Source organism: Lates calcarifer, linkage group LG9 (assembly GCF_001640805.2).
Source record: "Lates calcarifer isolate ASB-BC8 linkage group LG9, TLL_Latcal_v3, whole genome shotgun sequence".
Lineage (NCBI taxonomy): Eukaryota > Metazoa > Chordata > Actinopteri > Centropomidae > Lates > Lates calcarifer.
Window position 1 is genome coordinate 19,845,356 of NC_066841.1, and position 16,042 is coordinate 19,861,397.

General features: G+C 39.8%; 1 long non-coding RNA gene across 1 annotated transcript; it reads right to left on the reverse strand.

Moving 5' to 3' along the window:
• Positions 1 to 10,781: 10,781 nt before the first annotated feature.
• On the reverse strand, positions 10,782 to 11,718 carry LOC108877691 (uncharacterized). Its single transcript, XR_001960139.2, has 2 exons — positions 11,634 to 11,718; positions 10,782 to 11,536 (listed from the first exon to the last, which is right to left on the reverse strand). It is a non-coding gene; the product is annotated as an uncharacterized LOC108877691 (long non-coding RNA).
• Positions 11,719 to 16,042: the final 4,324 nt, after the last annotated feature.

A 16,042-nucleotide genomic window follows, 5' to 3' on the forward strand; every position in this document is an offset into this window, starting at 1 on the left:
TAATTTTCATCAGGAGTTGATGTGAACCAAACTGAAATTAAGGAGAGTGAACAGTCATCAGGCGGACACAGTCAAGTTGCCAGCCAGAGTCACATCAGAAAAAGTCCACACACACACACTTCAACCAGTTGTTTTTCCCATAAATATAGCACACGGAACATAGGATGTTGGGAACACAGGACCTTGGGAGAGCACAGTTGTATGCAGAACTGGGGAACATAGGACCTTTTGTCATGCTCCCATCATCTGCCATATATATCTGGGAAACATAGAACCATGGGAACATAAAAATGCCTCCATTCTTCGTCGTATATTTGATTTACTGTACTTCCGCTCCGAATAACTACAGCCACTCATCAAAGTATCCTGCAATCATTCTCATAGCAGTCCGAGCGATAATCCGCCACTGAATTTAGCTCTTTAGGTTCCTTAGGAACCTAAAGAGCGAGGATATCAGCTACACAAATTATATATCAGCTACACAAATGAACACAAACATGTACAGATGTTTGTGGATGAATATGCAGGGTGGTTAGGTCAACCAGCCAGAGTTCCCCCTGCAGTTGGCCATAATATCTGCTCCAGGTAGTGACTTTCTATGTTTACATAAGAGTCCACACACACTTTTCAGCTCTTTGATCAGTTCACTGTGGAGTACCATGTCGTGTGCATAAGATACAAATAAATGGCGTACTTTCCACTGTTCACCTGCTCAAGTAAAGAGAATCTTACTCTTAACTTTCTTTAAAGGATAGTTCTGATTTATTACAACTTATTACATCTTAGTGAGATTCTTTTATCCATTACACCTATCCTTAAATAACATATTCACCAAGTTAATAGCATCTGAGATCTGAGTTTTACTTTTACTGCGCTTGCTGTTATATTGTGCACACAGCTTTCTTGTGAGTAATGACCAATGTGTAAAGTGTTCATACAGATGTGGTAGCACAAAAAAAAAAAACGCAGTGTTCGGGGCACTAATGCAGTGAACACCAGCCAAACTTTTGCCACAACTCAACATGACATCATCCATCTACCATTCCTGGGAAATGACTTTAGAACATGAATGTCATATTTCTGTTGCCTTGTGATTGTTCTAATGGAAGATAAAATATTTGTAGCCATGATAACTTTACTGATGTGTAAATCCTTCTCCAAAGAAATTTGTTTGTTGACCCATGTGACTTAGTCACCATGTTCCCAGATCTAAGCCAATAAGTACAATGTTGTTATTTCTCATGGCCTGTAGAAATAAGACCCAAGTTGCTATAAACTGAATTATCCTTTAAGGCAATCAATGAGAGTGTGAGTGGGTGTGTGCTGTACACTGAGCCATTTGCAGGAAAAATGAATGTCCTCATTAATTTGACAGATAGCCCCAAAATGCTAAGAGCTCCAACTCGGTGTCAGTGCAGATTTGTTTTGTGTTTAATAAGGTTGGGAACTTCATGGATCATATCTTAATAACAGAATCACTGACCTAACAGAGGCTGAACATAGTTGGATATTGGTGTTTTTCTGTAAAGTTGCACTGATTTGAAGTCTTTCTTTCTGTTTTTACGGTGTCACTCTTAGACGGTCTCTTTGCTATTCTTGTATGTATGAAGGCTGCTGTTGCTATGTTCAGTCCTGTAAACTGTCAATAAGAAATGAATTTCATAAAAACAAAACTTGTTTCCAGTCAGATAAAAATAAATGGAAAACGGCAGCATCATACTGCTTGCCACCGGGCTCACAGTCAGATAACTAATATACCCATTGAATTTCAATGAGTCCCTCCAAGGAAAAATATCCTGAATAACTTAGCCTCATTGACAGCTGAGATCCATTTTATTGCACTGATTCACTTCCTACGAATCACATATGATATGTCATGTGATGTTCATGGTCTTGTTAAAGAGAAATATTAATCTACAATAGAACATCACTCCAAGAACAAAGAAAATCACATTTTTGTACTCTCCAGCAGACTGTAGGTGCGAATATGAAATCAAATGAACTGTAAATAGCTGTTGAGTTTAAATGTTAACTTTCACCCGTCACCTGGGATCAACATGTGATCGATATCTGTACCAGGAAACACGCTGATGCAGACACAGAACTCATAGGCAATCAGAATGTGATCATGTCATCCATACCCTCATCTGGAGGTGGCCTGAAGCTTCTTCTCCAAAGATTAACATAAATGTCTCTGCAAACATACAGGGAGAAGGGTGTGATGGGTAACCACAGAGGACCATGACACTCCTACCTTCTTAATCTAAACAACACGTTGCATGGATCTGCAGGTCAAGCAGGTGGATTGGCTGATTTAACTAATTTAAAGAACCAACCACACAAGCAAAATCCAGCAATCCAGCTTGATTCACACTGTGTTGAGATCTAAACAATACATCAGTGACATCTGTACAATTTGGTATTCTTCTTACCCATTGCCATAACTTCCTGCTATTTCAAGCTGCCTGTCAAAAAACTACAAACAACATCGACAGTCCTTCATCTGCCTATTAATTAGAGCCCATCAGTGGTGACTAGCCTGCATGGTGCCCGGGCCAAACCCCTGTTTTGCAGCATACCTTTAACTTTTATATTATACTTTTCTCTTTTTCCTAAACTGGGCACCCACCACCGTTGACCTTTTCCTATTCATTTGTGTTAATTTGGCATTTGAGAACCAATACATTACCAATCCCCCAACACTGTCAACCAAGAGTTAGGACTAAACCAATTTGTTTTGGTGGGGTTTACACTGGTTTTGTATTATTCTTAACAAATTGACACAATCCAGAAAAATTATATGTTTGTGAAACTATATTCACAGTATTATGGATCAATTGTGGTTTATTTGGTAGCATTTTGTGTTGTGATTGATTCTTCTAACTGCATTAGTAGGGTTACTGTAGAAGTCTACTATTTGATAGATTCCCCTGCTCCCCTGTTCCCTCACTTCAGTGGGGAGACCTGAGGGCAACCTACCCCTGGCCCCTCTCCCTGTCTCGCACTACGCCTGTGAAATCTTCTTAGCAAGCAGAAGCCTGTTGCTCACAAACTAGTAGGGCACCTTCTCCAACCCACATAGTGAAATGATATCATTGATGGGGTGTACAAATGAGCAAGACAAAACCATACCCACAAATTTTCTGATTTTTTTTTTTTCCGAGCACTCGTGCCACCTCTAACAATATGCTGCCCTGGGTGGCTGCCCAATGTCACCCACACCTAAATCTGATACTGGAGCCCATTCAGAAGCATCGCCTCAGGAAATTCCAAGGAAACACTACAAAGTGCAAGATGGGGGTCACTTGATTGATGTGGGTTGCCAAGCTAGCACTAGTGCTAGTAAGATTCTCCTTTGGCTCTGATTACCTTTTTTGACTATAAGTAACATTAGCATAGCAAGGCTACAAATAAGTGGACTGTGGCTGATTGTCAATACTCTCAGGCTTTTCCTCACGTTCATTAAAATAAAAAGTAACAATGCATTTATTTCTGAAGAAATGCACATTTTTTATATCTGAATTTTCAGAAAAAACTCACTTTCCAGTTATAATTATGACTTAGAAACTGACATGAATGCTATCTAGAATTGTTAATTAAAGTAATTCCATTATTTAGTTCAATAAACTATTTACTTATTTGCACTTAGAAGACACAGCCCACATTTTCCAATGGAATCCTTCTAGCCTTTTAGCATCAGTCTGTCAAGCATCACTCTGTTTTCCAGGGTAAAGTTAATATTCAATGTTTTCTCCAACTGTGTGTTGTGCGTGTTGTATGCCTGACACTAGTCTGGTTTGATTTATAACACTGTTGGTTTCTTACTTTGTCCTTGTAGGAGGCAGTTGAGACTACACACACTTTGAAACACTTCAAAGTTTTCATATTGGGTTCTTTGTTTGTTTGTTTTTTGTCATCAGACTCATACTTTAGTAGCTCTGTGTCTTCAGGCTGGGCTGCATCAATACCAATCTGTCTTTCACACATGGTCAATCACCTACAAAAGCGAGTGTGTCTGTGCATGAATTTAACCTCTGCAGTATTTTTTATTCTTTTGATCCACAAACAGCCAATGGATGAGCTCCCTGACATGTACTACAGACAGTGGCTGTAACAACACAAGTCCCATATGGCTGGCATTAGTTGTGCACTGAAATTATTTCCTCATTTGTGCAGGTTTGGTATCTAGGTGACTCGATGTATGGCACAATGCGGGGAGCAGCACAGTAGAGTGTGTGGCAATGCAGATTCAGTGGCAGTTTGATCTGGAATGAATAGTGGGAACCCATATCATGTCTCTATCAACCAAAGCCCCATTCTATTCCTTTTTCATGCATTTATCTCAGTCTGCTCGACTGCTGTAATGGTGTGTTTACAGGTCTCTCTAAAAAAAAATCAATCAGACAACTGCAACTGATTCAGATCATTGCTGCTCGAGTCTTCATCATATCACTCCAGTTCTCAGATCTTCACCCTGGCTTCCTGTCTGCCACAGAATTGATTTCAGAATCATGCTGTTGGTTTATAAAGCACTGAGTGGTTTAGGGCCAAAATACATTTCTGATCTCATGCTGCTATTTTATGAACCATCGAGACCCCTCAGGTTGTCAGGGACAGGTCTGTTTTCTATCCCCAGAGACAAAACTGAACATGGAGAAGTGGCATTCAGTTTTTATGCTCCACACATCTGGAACAAACTCCCAGAGAACTGCAGGTCTACTGAAACTCAGTTCCTTTAAATCATGGTTGAAGACCTCTCTGTAAGTGTGTTCTGTCACTTCTGGTTAACGGTGTGTAGAGGATCGTTTTTTGCTTGCCTATCTCAGACTAGTTAATTTCTCTTTTACTGTCACCACATCCCTGACTCTATCACAAATTTAATCTGCACATTCGCAGTAATAGTAGTTGATAAATCACCCACAACTCTCCAATTCTGTGTGCTACTTAACTGATTCACGCTATCTTCTGCTACTGATTTAGCCGAACTGCTAGCCATGGCCTCTCTCTCTCCCTCTCCTGCTTTCTCTTGCTCTGTGTGCCAGATGTTTAGCTACACCTCTGCCTTGTTTAATGATAATGGTATGTGTAATAAATATAGTCTATTTGCTGTACTTGAGGTGAGGCTTAGCGAATTAGAGTCCCAGCACCATGGAATCTAATTCAGCAGCTAGTGCTAAACAGCCCCCAGTAGCTGAAAATAGCGACTCCAGTGATCATAGTTAAGTGTATTCCTGGGGCCAGAGTGGGCGACATTGAATTATATTTAAAGCTGCTGACTAAGGATAAGTGTAGATATGGTAAAAGTGTTATTCACATCAGCGCTAATGACACCCGACTACGCCAGTCAGGAGGTCACAAAAGTTAATATAGAATGTGTACATTAGCAAAGACCATGTTGGACACCGTAGTTTTCTCTGGTCCCCTGCCCAATCTGACCAGTGATGACATGTATAGCCACGTGTCTTCACTCAACCGCTGGCTGACGCGGTGGTGTCCAGAAAATGATGTGGACTTTGTAGACCATTGGAAGAGCTTCTGGGAGAGACCTGGTCTGATTAGGAGAGATAGCATTCATCCCACTTTTGATGGAGCGTCTCTCATATCTAGAAATCTGACAGAGTTTATTAGGAAGCCAAAGCCCTGACAATTCAGAGTTCAGGCCAGGAGACAGAGCTGCAGTCTTACACGCTTCTCTGTGCCTCCTTTAGAGCAGTCACCCCCCCCCATTACTCCATAGAGACTGTGTCTGCCCCCCGACCACTTAAATTAACTAACTCAAAGGTCAACAAAACAGGAGTTAGTCTGAGTAACCTGATAAAAATCAACACAGTCATTTCAAATGTTCGGCAAAATAAAATAATTAAATGCGATTGCTTAATATCAGATCTCTCTCATCCAAAGCTGTACTAGTTAATGATTTGATATCAATTTACCATCTTGATCTATTCTGTCTGACTGAAACCTGGCCGTGTCAGGATGACCCCCCCGGTCATGTTAATACTCACATCCCCAGAGACACCGGCCGTGGAGGTGGAGTCGCAGCCATTTTTGATTCCAGTTTACTAATCAACAGCTAAACCTAAACTCAATTATAATTCATTTGAAAAAACCTTGTTCTTAGTCTGTCCCACCCAAGGAAAACACTAAAGCCAGTCTTATTTTTTGTAGTGTACCGCCCTCCTGGTCCATACTACATACATGATTTCCTATCTGAATTTTCATAGTTCCTGTCGAGTTTGGTACTTAAAACAGATAAAGTCATTATAGTAGGTGACTTCGGTATTCATGTAGATGTCAACAATGACAGCCTTAGCACTGCATTTGCCTTCATTACTAGACTGCATTGGTTTCTTTCAGTGTGTAAATAAACCCACTCACTGTTTCACTTCACACTCTCGATCATGTTTTAGCTTATGGTATTGATATTGAACATGTAACAGTCTTCCCACAGAATCCCCTTCTATCAGACCACTTTCTAATCACGTTTGAATTCATATTGCTGGAGTACGTAAAAAAGGCACAAAGTATTTCTGATAGTACAGTAGCTAAATTTTTTTTTTTAATTCTCTCTCTCTCTCTCTCTCTCTCTCCATCAGTATGGATTCATATCCCATGTTACATGTTACTAACTCAGTATCTCCCCTTTGCAGTAGTCATGTGCTCCTCCATCTCTCTCTCCTCTTCTGTCTCTTTCTGTATTTCTGCCTCTGGAGCTGTAGAGTCTGATCTGCGATGACAAGTCTCCTGCTGCTCCTACAACTGCACTCAACACCTGCTGCTATAAATTACCTGTACTGCTATTAGTTTTATTGCTACGTCAGCAGTTAATACTTTAATTATCACTACTATCATTACTGCTACTGTATTATTGGTATCACCTTACATTTTTTACATGGAACTCGTGTTATGCTATGTTCTTCTCTCGCTATTCTCTAGCTTAGTGAATGGTAAATGGATGGACTTTTACTTATATAGCGCTTTTCCTAGTCATATCAACCACTTTGCTTTTACACTACACATCACATTCACCCATTCACACATACATTCATACAGCGCTTGCTTTACACACAAAGCGCTTTAACACATTCACATCCATTCACACACAGATGATACATCAGGGGCAACATGGGGTTCAGTATCTTGCCCAAGGATACTTCAGCACGGACTGGAGAAGCCAGGGATCAAACTGCTGACCTTCCGATTAGTGGGCAACCCGCTCTACCTCCTGAGCCACAGCCACCCCCAAATGAATGGACACTAGCATGATGATGACTGATCATCTGCTCTGTACCTTTACCTTCCCTTACAGTGGTTCATAATATGTGATGATAGCCACAGGATGGCTGATGCGGGGGCAGCCTCCAATTATCCTGGTGGAGGAGAGAGAACTGTCAAGGCACAGGACAATAGTTTCCACTATCAGGAAACTGTAAATCTCTGCTGCTGAGGCATGTAGTTTCACACAGACAGGAAGGTTCACATGATCCTCAAAATAACAATGAAGAGCTCAATGTAGTGTTTAGTGTAAAAAAAAAAAATCAAATTTGAATCTATTTTGCTTTGTTGAAATCTTTGGTAAAATCTCAGCTGCAAAAGTAAACTGAGCAACGAGTGAGGCCTAAGGAGTTTTTTGGGACAGGAGGGTTGAGCTGGAGGATTGGAGGTTTAAAGTATCTGGGGGTTTATCTAGGAAATGATCTGACTGTAGAGAAGAACTGGGCAGATAGTGAATTCCACTTTATATAGAATGTTGCATGCATTTGTGCCCAGTATTACATTTATAGGGTTGGTGTGGATGTTAGAAACGTTGTGTGTTTGAGTGAATGTCAGGATGAAGTTTTGTGCACTGTGAAAGAATGGAAACCTGTGTTTGGACAATTACTGGTTTAGTTTTTTTTTTATTCTGATTCAACTGTTTGAGTGTATATTGTTTTTTTCTCATTCAGGTATTGTAAAATTCACAGTTGAGATTAATTAAAATAAAATTAAAAAAATCTAAACTCGTCCTCTGGAGTCTCTTTGCAATGATTATACTGTTCTGTCTCTGTAATTAGTGGTACTCTAGATTTTTTGTCTCACCTCAGTCATGCTCTCACCAGTGTGTGTGTGTGTGTGTGTGTGTGTGTGTTCTTAACTTCTTGTTCTTGTTGCATCTGTGAAAATGGGGCTCCTTCATTTGTGTTATTAGTGACACAGAGAGCCTGCTGATGACCACTGATTTGTCTCACACAGAAACACTGAAATACTGGGTAGATGTCTGAAAACACAGGATGAGATGAGATTAGATTAGATGGAAAGAGATGAGGATCAAAGTGCTGTTAGCTTATGAGAAAACGCATACACACCATACACAGTTGGTCTCAAAATAGATTAAATTAAAGCAGATTAGATATAGTATGAGATGGCATGTCATATAGTGACATGCAAAGCACATAACGTGAGGTTAGGTTAGATAATGTCAGATAAAAAATAAGCAAAGCAATATTAGTAACAAGACAAGAGACCACATGAGATCAATAAAATAATATAGTGGTATGATATGACAAGATGAAATTAGGATGTTCTCCCTGTTCCTGTGTGGGTTTCCTCACAGTCTAAAGACATCAGTACAGTCTGCCTGCAGGCCTCCATTGTGGAGCCCCTCTCGTTGCAGCCTCCGTTGTCAGGTCTCCGCCTGGAAATACAGGCAGAAAAATACAAAATAAGATTGTGAGGACACTTTCGATGGAAGCTATTTTGTCATCGATTTATATTTATTTTATTAGTGAACATCAGACAACATTTTAACACATACATTCATATTGTATATTCTTCCTACCTGGCACATAACGTGGGTAACTATGCTGCTGTGGCAACATGTATAGATTCAAAAATTAACCAATAACACAGGCTATTACTTTCACATATTTTCATTCAGAATTTCCATCTGAATAACACTGCAACGTTTTGAACATTCAGCATGTTAGTTTAGCTTACCTTACCCACAGACAGAGCAAACCCTATCATAAAACTAGCACAAAATGAGCTAATGCTAGCCACCACTGACCTAACTAACTTAAGGATGACAAATAGCCTATTCACGAGTGTAACATTCTGTAATATTTACAAGATTTGCATTTACACAAACATAAGCATTTAGACATTTTCACTGTTTTCACCATTTTGAATAAAACAAATAAGTCACCTACATTTGCTGCAGGTGTATGGTACAGCAAAAAGGGAAAGTAAAAATAACCAATCTATGCTTCATTTCTGGGCCTGACAGCGGAGGTGACCTGAGAGCTGAAGCTACAGTGAGAAGGGCTCCACAGTGGAGACCTGCAGGCAAACCCCTCTCCCCATAGGTCTGAATGTGAGCTTGAATGGTTGTTTGTCTCTAAATGTCTGCCCTGCAATGGACTGGTGAGTCCAGGGTCCAGGCCCCCCTCTCACCCAGTGTGACTGGGAATGGGCTCCAGCCTCCCTTCAACCCTCCGCTTCAACCCACTATAGCTAATGGAAATTAAAACTATTGACTCAATAAGCACAAGACCAAATAATGTGAGATTTAAAATGCAATGAATTAATACAAAGTGAGATAATGCAAGAGTGGAATGGAGACACCAACATGAGGTCATATTCAATAGAGAACACAAGTCAATAGGAGATTAGATTGATAGATTAGATAGAGTACAAATTAGTACTAAGAAAATGTGGTAAAGAATGGGATTGGCTTAGGAGTCTAGAGATGAAATTGAAACAGGGTGAAACAAGGAGGTAAGAAAAATATGGGATGTGAGGTAAGGTGCGAGGTGAAATAATGACAACTCTTGGTTCAAAATAAGATGAGATAGCATGGGACAAGATGTAACGTGAGACAAGTCAAGACAATGTGATACGACATGAGAATAGATGAGATTAGATGATGTGTGGTGAGATAAGGAGAGATAAGGTACGAAGGATGTGAGGCAAGTTGAGTCATCTCATGAGTCAATGAGATGGAATGAGATGAGATGAGACAAAATGAGATAACAGGTGAGGTTGGAGGTGAAAGACACACACAGGTTGATGAGAACAGTGATGCACTTCCATTTAAAATATAAATCATTCAATTGAATAAATAAATAAATAATCTTTTTTTAATAATAAAAAAATAATCCTATAATTGCACATCTCAGTGAGCTAAATGATAATAGTCCCAGGAGAAGGAGACAGAACATATCTCACTGCCCAGTATATATTAACATGCCACAACCTGAGAGACAGTGAATGACCTACACAGCTGAGTGTATAGAAAGCTCAGCCAAAATGAAACTAGATCTCATGTGACATGAGGTCAGGTAACACGAAATGAAATAAACTCAAGATGAGACTACATAAGACAAGAGGAGATGAGAAATGTCAGCAATAAAAATAAATAAAATGCATAAAACACATCTATATGTCTCACCTGATGGTTACTAACCCGATAACAACTTCACCATATCTCTACAGGATAGATATATGTACATGGCTGTAAATGTTCTCAATGTGAACGACAGCAGATCAGTGTTTGGATGATCAGAGGTGTGAGTCTCAAAAATTAATTCTGTGTCACAACAGAGGCCTGTTCATTGCAGCGTTTGCCGCTGGCTATAAAAGCCATAATCATGCCGATCAATAACAATCTGCTTCAACATGGCACTTTATTTCTATTAAAGGGACCTCAGCTTGAGCAGGATTGGAATTGGATTTCTGCTCAGATTTACCTTGCTAGTCCAGGACTTTGAGCAACAGGCCTCTCTAGTATGTTACCAGCATAAGTACACATGTATTCAAATGAATGATTAAAGGAGGAGAGTCAAAAGGTGTAGACAGTTTCTGTAACGCAACTACAATCAATACTTTGATAACAACAGACCAATGATGCGAAAGGGGCCACTTCCCCTCAGATCTATGCTGGTGGCCAAGTAGTCAAAAATCTGTTACTGCAGGGTTGGGTATAAATAGTATTGCAAGTGTCTCAAGTGTTTATTACAGGTCCAAATTTATAGGTGTTAGACAGAACAAAAAGCATAATTTATCTGTTTTTACACTGTAACCAGTAGTGGAATGGAAAATGTAAAGCACCAGGGAAGAACGAGACAGTATTGGAGATTAGAGAATTACTATGTCACTATGGCACGAGCAAGGAGCTCAGGGAAACACATCCACCACCACACAGTCTGCCTCTTTAATATATCTTCTGATGTCCAGCCACTTCAACAGTCTGATTTATCGTCCATTTAGACACTTCTTTTACTACTTACAACGAGGAACACTTTCTAAAAAGTGCTCTGATGCATTTATCCCAAAACCTCTCAGACATGGTTAGAAAAAACTCCACTCATCAAGAAAAAACCTTTCACAAAACCAAAGGTTACAACAAGTTAAACTTCAGAAACTTGTACATAAATATTTTGGAACTTTTGGGGGGGGAGTCCTGGGGGAAGTTGTGTTGCTGGAGGTGCAGGTCCCGATGGGAAGGTTGAGCAGCTGGCAGACTGGAGGGAATGGCAGGCGGGCTGGCAGGCAGGAACTGAATAGAAGAAACAGGTTAGGTTAAGATCTGACTGGCACAACTGCTAGTGCAGACGCTGGAGCTAAGAAGAGCCAAAACTTCTCTCTTCACAAACCGTGTGCATGGAGTGACGATCCAGCAGGGACTGAAAGCAGGAGCAGCGATTAAGTGCAACCTGGGTGATGAGCTGATGGGAACCAGATGAGCTTGATTGCAGCAGCAAGGCAGGTGTGGAGTGGCAAACAGGCAGACCCAGCAGAAGTGACAGAGTGCAAGGGGGAGGGGCAGGCAACACAGAGACAGACACAAACAGACAGACAGACACTGACAGAACAGGTCAACCTTGTTCCCTAAACTGACTGTCTGCTTTCACACCTCATCTTTTGACTTCATGCCGGTTCAAGTCCATGCAGTGCTATGGTATTGCACCACTGTAGCTCCTGATTATGCAGGGAAGCAATATGAAATTGGTGAACCCCTGGAACTGCGAGTGCTACTAAAACAAGACAAACAAAAAAGAGACATTTATGTACAACTGATTTGCAACTGAAAATATTTTTGAAAGGAAAAGTTATGTTATGTTTTTTAATCATGTAAAAATGTAAATTTACATATCTGCCAAGCTACAAGCTATACAACGCTGATACTGAACATATCTACAGATAATTCATGCAAATCCTGGTCTTAAATGTCAAGGTCATGGTACATTTTTTTTTGTTTTGTTTTGTTTTTTGTTTTGTTTGTTTATTTGGTTTTCCTTGATGTGTGGTAGCTATATATTAGCAATATAGCATTCAGTTAACTGAGTTCCAAAGGGAAGTGAACAGTGGGCATGCTGGGGTTTTAAAGTGCAGTGCAAAGAACTGTCTCAGTGTGCCAAGGCAGGGATTTGAAGGGATAAACCAAGAAAGCCCATTAGAGGACTATGTACATAGTACATAGCACTGGATACAGGTAACTGCTATTGTCCTGTATTGTCAGTTGTTGCTGACAAATGTTTAATGTTTAATGTTCCTCGCAGTCCTTGCTAATGCTAAAGTAATAATCAGGGCCTAATCTCTCTAATTCATCCTGCCAGAACAGGATCCAGGACCACCAAGATTGGGACCAGACCTATTTGATTTTATGTGGCACCTTCTTTAGCACTATCAAGATCTGCAAATAGATTTTGTGTAACATTTAATGTTATCTGTTCTGTCATTCTTTTATTTCTCATTGAAGTTATCCTTAAATCATTGGTTTGCCTATTTTGGATGCATTTTATTGAATTAAAGGATCTCCAGACAGACAGAACACACATTCGGTTTCATAGCCTGCTTGCTTTTCATAGTTGTAAATAGAACTTTAGACCCTAATTGCATTTACTCCCATTGTAGACATCCACAGAAGGGAGATGACAAGGAGGTGAAGGAACAGTCAACAAGAGAAAGGCAGCTACAAGCTGTAAACAGCTGTTTTTATGCACCTCCCTTGGCAGATTTTGAATATTATTGACTGATTATTAAATGTAAACTAGATAAAATGCATTTTGAATGCATGAATGTGAATGCTGAGCGCTGAATCGTTGAAATCATTGTTGAAATGAAGAAGAAAAAGTTAAAAGTTGGAAGTCAAAAGTAATTTCTGAAGCAAAATGTGTAAAATGGTGGAAATTAGCAGAGAGAGAGAGGGTAGATGCAGAAGCTGAAAGTTAGAACCAAGAGCTGAACTATTCAGTTGAATATCACTAATGATCCCAAAGGTCTCGTGTTCAAGCCCCCGTCGCAGCACAAGTATCAAAAAACCCTCCCAAAAAAAGAAATAATAATAATAAAGATCATTATGAATATTTTACGCTTTTTGCAATTTTGCTACTTATACTATTTTGCAATTTTACTACCACTACAATTGATTTTAGTACCGCACTGTACCCTGTGGTCTTCAGTGGCGCAACTGGTAGAGTAGTCACCTATCAGTCACATGATTGCCAGTTTGAGTCCAGCAGCAGATGGTTATAAATTCTTAAACAATAATATTACTGTGTTTAAGTGTCCTTTGCTTTCTCTCTGTGTATTTCAGTCTCTGATTCTGTTAAGCTCTTAAAACTGTCTTAGAGGTTTTACTTTGAAAATCTGTATGTGTGTGTATGTGTATGTGTGTGTGTGTGTGTAAACATTACATGTTAGTATGAAGTGGTATGAGGTATGAAGGTATCAATCAGCAATCCATGATCTCTGTGTAGAGGTAATACACCATTAAGAATGACAAATGTAATGTAAAGGTTTCAGTTTTGTGCATGTGTGTGTATGCGCGTGTGTGTGTCCCCACAGGCATGAGCATTACAACCAACAGAAAACAGCCTGCTGATATGCCTAGTGTGGTTTTCTTGGAAAAAAAAAAAGGTCCCCACCAAGTAGGGTTTCATGACATGGTGTGTTTGGGACTGCGCCCCTAGTGGTCTGATGGTGTTGCATGATGTGTGAATTTCCCCGGTGGGGCCACTTTTCCTGACAAAGAGTGTAACTGCGTATTTCGGTATGCTTCATATTTTATATAGATTAGTACACTTTTATGTGATCAGACTTTAATTTTATTGAATAGTTTGGCCTTAAATCATCAGTGGAACCCATTTAATCACTGTAACTTCCTTTCAAAGCAGTCTTATTCTTTGGAAAAAATGAATGATAAACATTTTGATTGCCATAAGTATATCAAAATATGCATTAATGTCTATAAATACAATCAATCATTAACATTTATTTTTAAATGTCTATTTTATATTTTATTTTTTAACACCGTGGGGGAAAATTCTTCACATTTGTGCTATAACTTATATGCTAATTATCACACAAATGTCTAACAGGATGAAATTATTAAGTGAAGTGAAAAGGTTAAAGGTCCCATTCATGTGAATGTGATCTGTCTAAAAGGAAATCTCCTCTTGGACTCAAAGGTGACTTGGTTAGATTTTGATGGTCAAAGGTCAAAGGTCAAGGTCAATGTGACCTCACAAAACACGTTTTTGGCCATAACTCAATGCTAATATTACTAATTATGACCAACTGTTACACAGATGTCTAATAAGATAAAATGATGAAGTGATGACATTTTCTGTGGCTTTCTGGCCTCCAGGTTGTTCTCCCGACGAGCTTCACCTGTCTATCCAGCCTCTTAGCTGTCCATCAGAAGTGTCCACCTAACTCTGTCTTTATCCTGCCCTCATATTATACACCATAGGGCCCCTGCTCTTTTAATCTCTAGACCCCCTCCTGCTGGACTTGCTTCTGTCTTGCATAGGGATGTCTGGAATCTATCCCTCAAGGGTGGGATACAGTCACAATCTCTTTTTCCCTGGGCCCCTGTCTCCAGCCTCAGATCACTGTTCCATGGCCATATTCCTTCCTTGACTTACCTTGCTCTTGCTGCCCACTGGATGTGTAAAGACATTTCTCTCTTTCCTTACTCGCCTGACTGCTCTGCCTATTTGCACACCTGACACCTGGCTCCACTTATCATCACCCTATATTTTATTATTTTTAGTTATCAGTGAAATGGAGGAGATGGGGACAGAAACGCATAGGCCTGTCACCAACCTGCTCAAAATCACTCCTCATCTAAAAAAAAAAATATGCATGTGGTAATAATAATAATAATAATAATTATTATTATTATTATTATTATTATTATTAAGAATATAAAATTAATAATACATGAAATTTCTATAGCGCTTTTCAAGACACTCAAAGACGCTTAACAATACAACAAAAGAGGAATGGTAAAAAGAAATGAGTAAATTAAATAAAGTTGTAGTTATATAAATGCCAAGTTGAACAGGTGGGTCTTGATTAGTGATTTGAAGGTCTGTAATGAGTGCAAGTTTCTAATGTGAGCTAAGCTAAGATTGAAACAGCTGTTAAATTCACGTCATCAGAAGCATATTTTCCTCTTGAATGTATTTCTAATTTCATCATCTCATCCCTAGTCAGTAGTAAGGGGGGGACACACCTTTCCAGACTCCAGCGGTCGCCATGACCGCCCTCCGCCCCGGTGACGTCGTTCCATTAGCCGCGCTGCCTCACAGCGCAGAGGAGAAGACTACCGGAGCTGGGTGGGTGAGCGTGACCGTCGGAGGAGAAAGCGATGGAAACTAAGTAAGTACATACAACGAACTGTTTTTAATTAACAATGTTAGCCACCGTGTGTTATATTTTTGCAGCCACCTCAGTCGTTTCTTCGTGATTCGACATGACATGGTTATTAGCACTGCGTGGTTTGCTAATGCTAACACTACCTAGCTTGTCACTGTAGAGTGTTGAACAATATTGTTAGCAAACTTCAATTTTTTTAGATGCCATTACAGCATTTTTAGGCAGTAGACTGCCTTTTTGACACATATATTTGCTTGAATTACCTGCCACCCACATGTATTGGACTGGACTTAGGCAGAAGGCTGAAAGCTATGCTAATATTCAGGGTTGTGAAAGGAGTGCCAGCATCAGGAGGGCGTTTAAACCTGCTACAGCTCTCTCTGCATTAGGTTTTTCT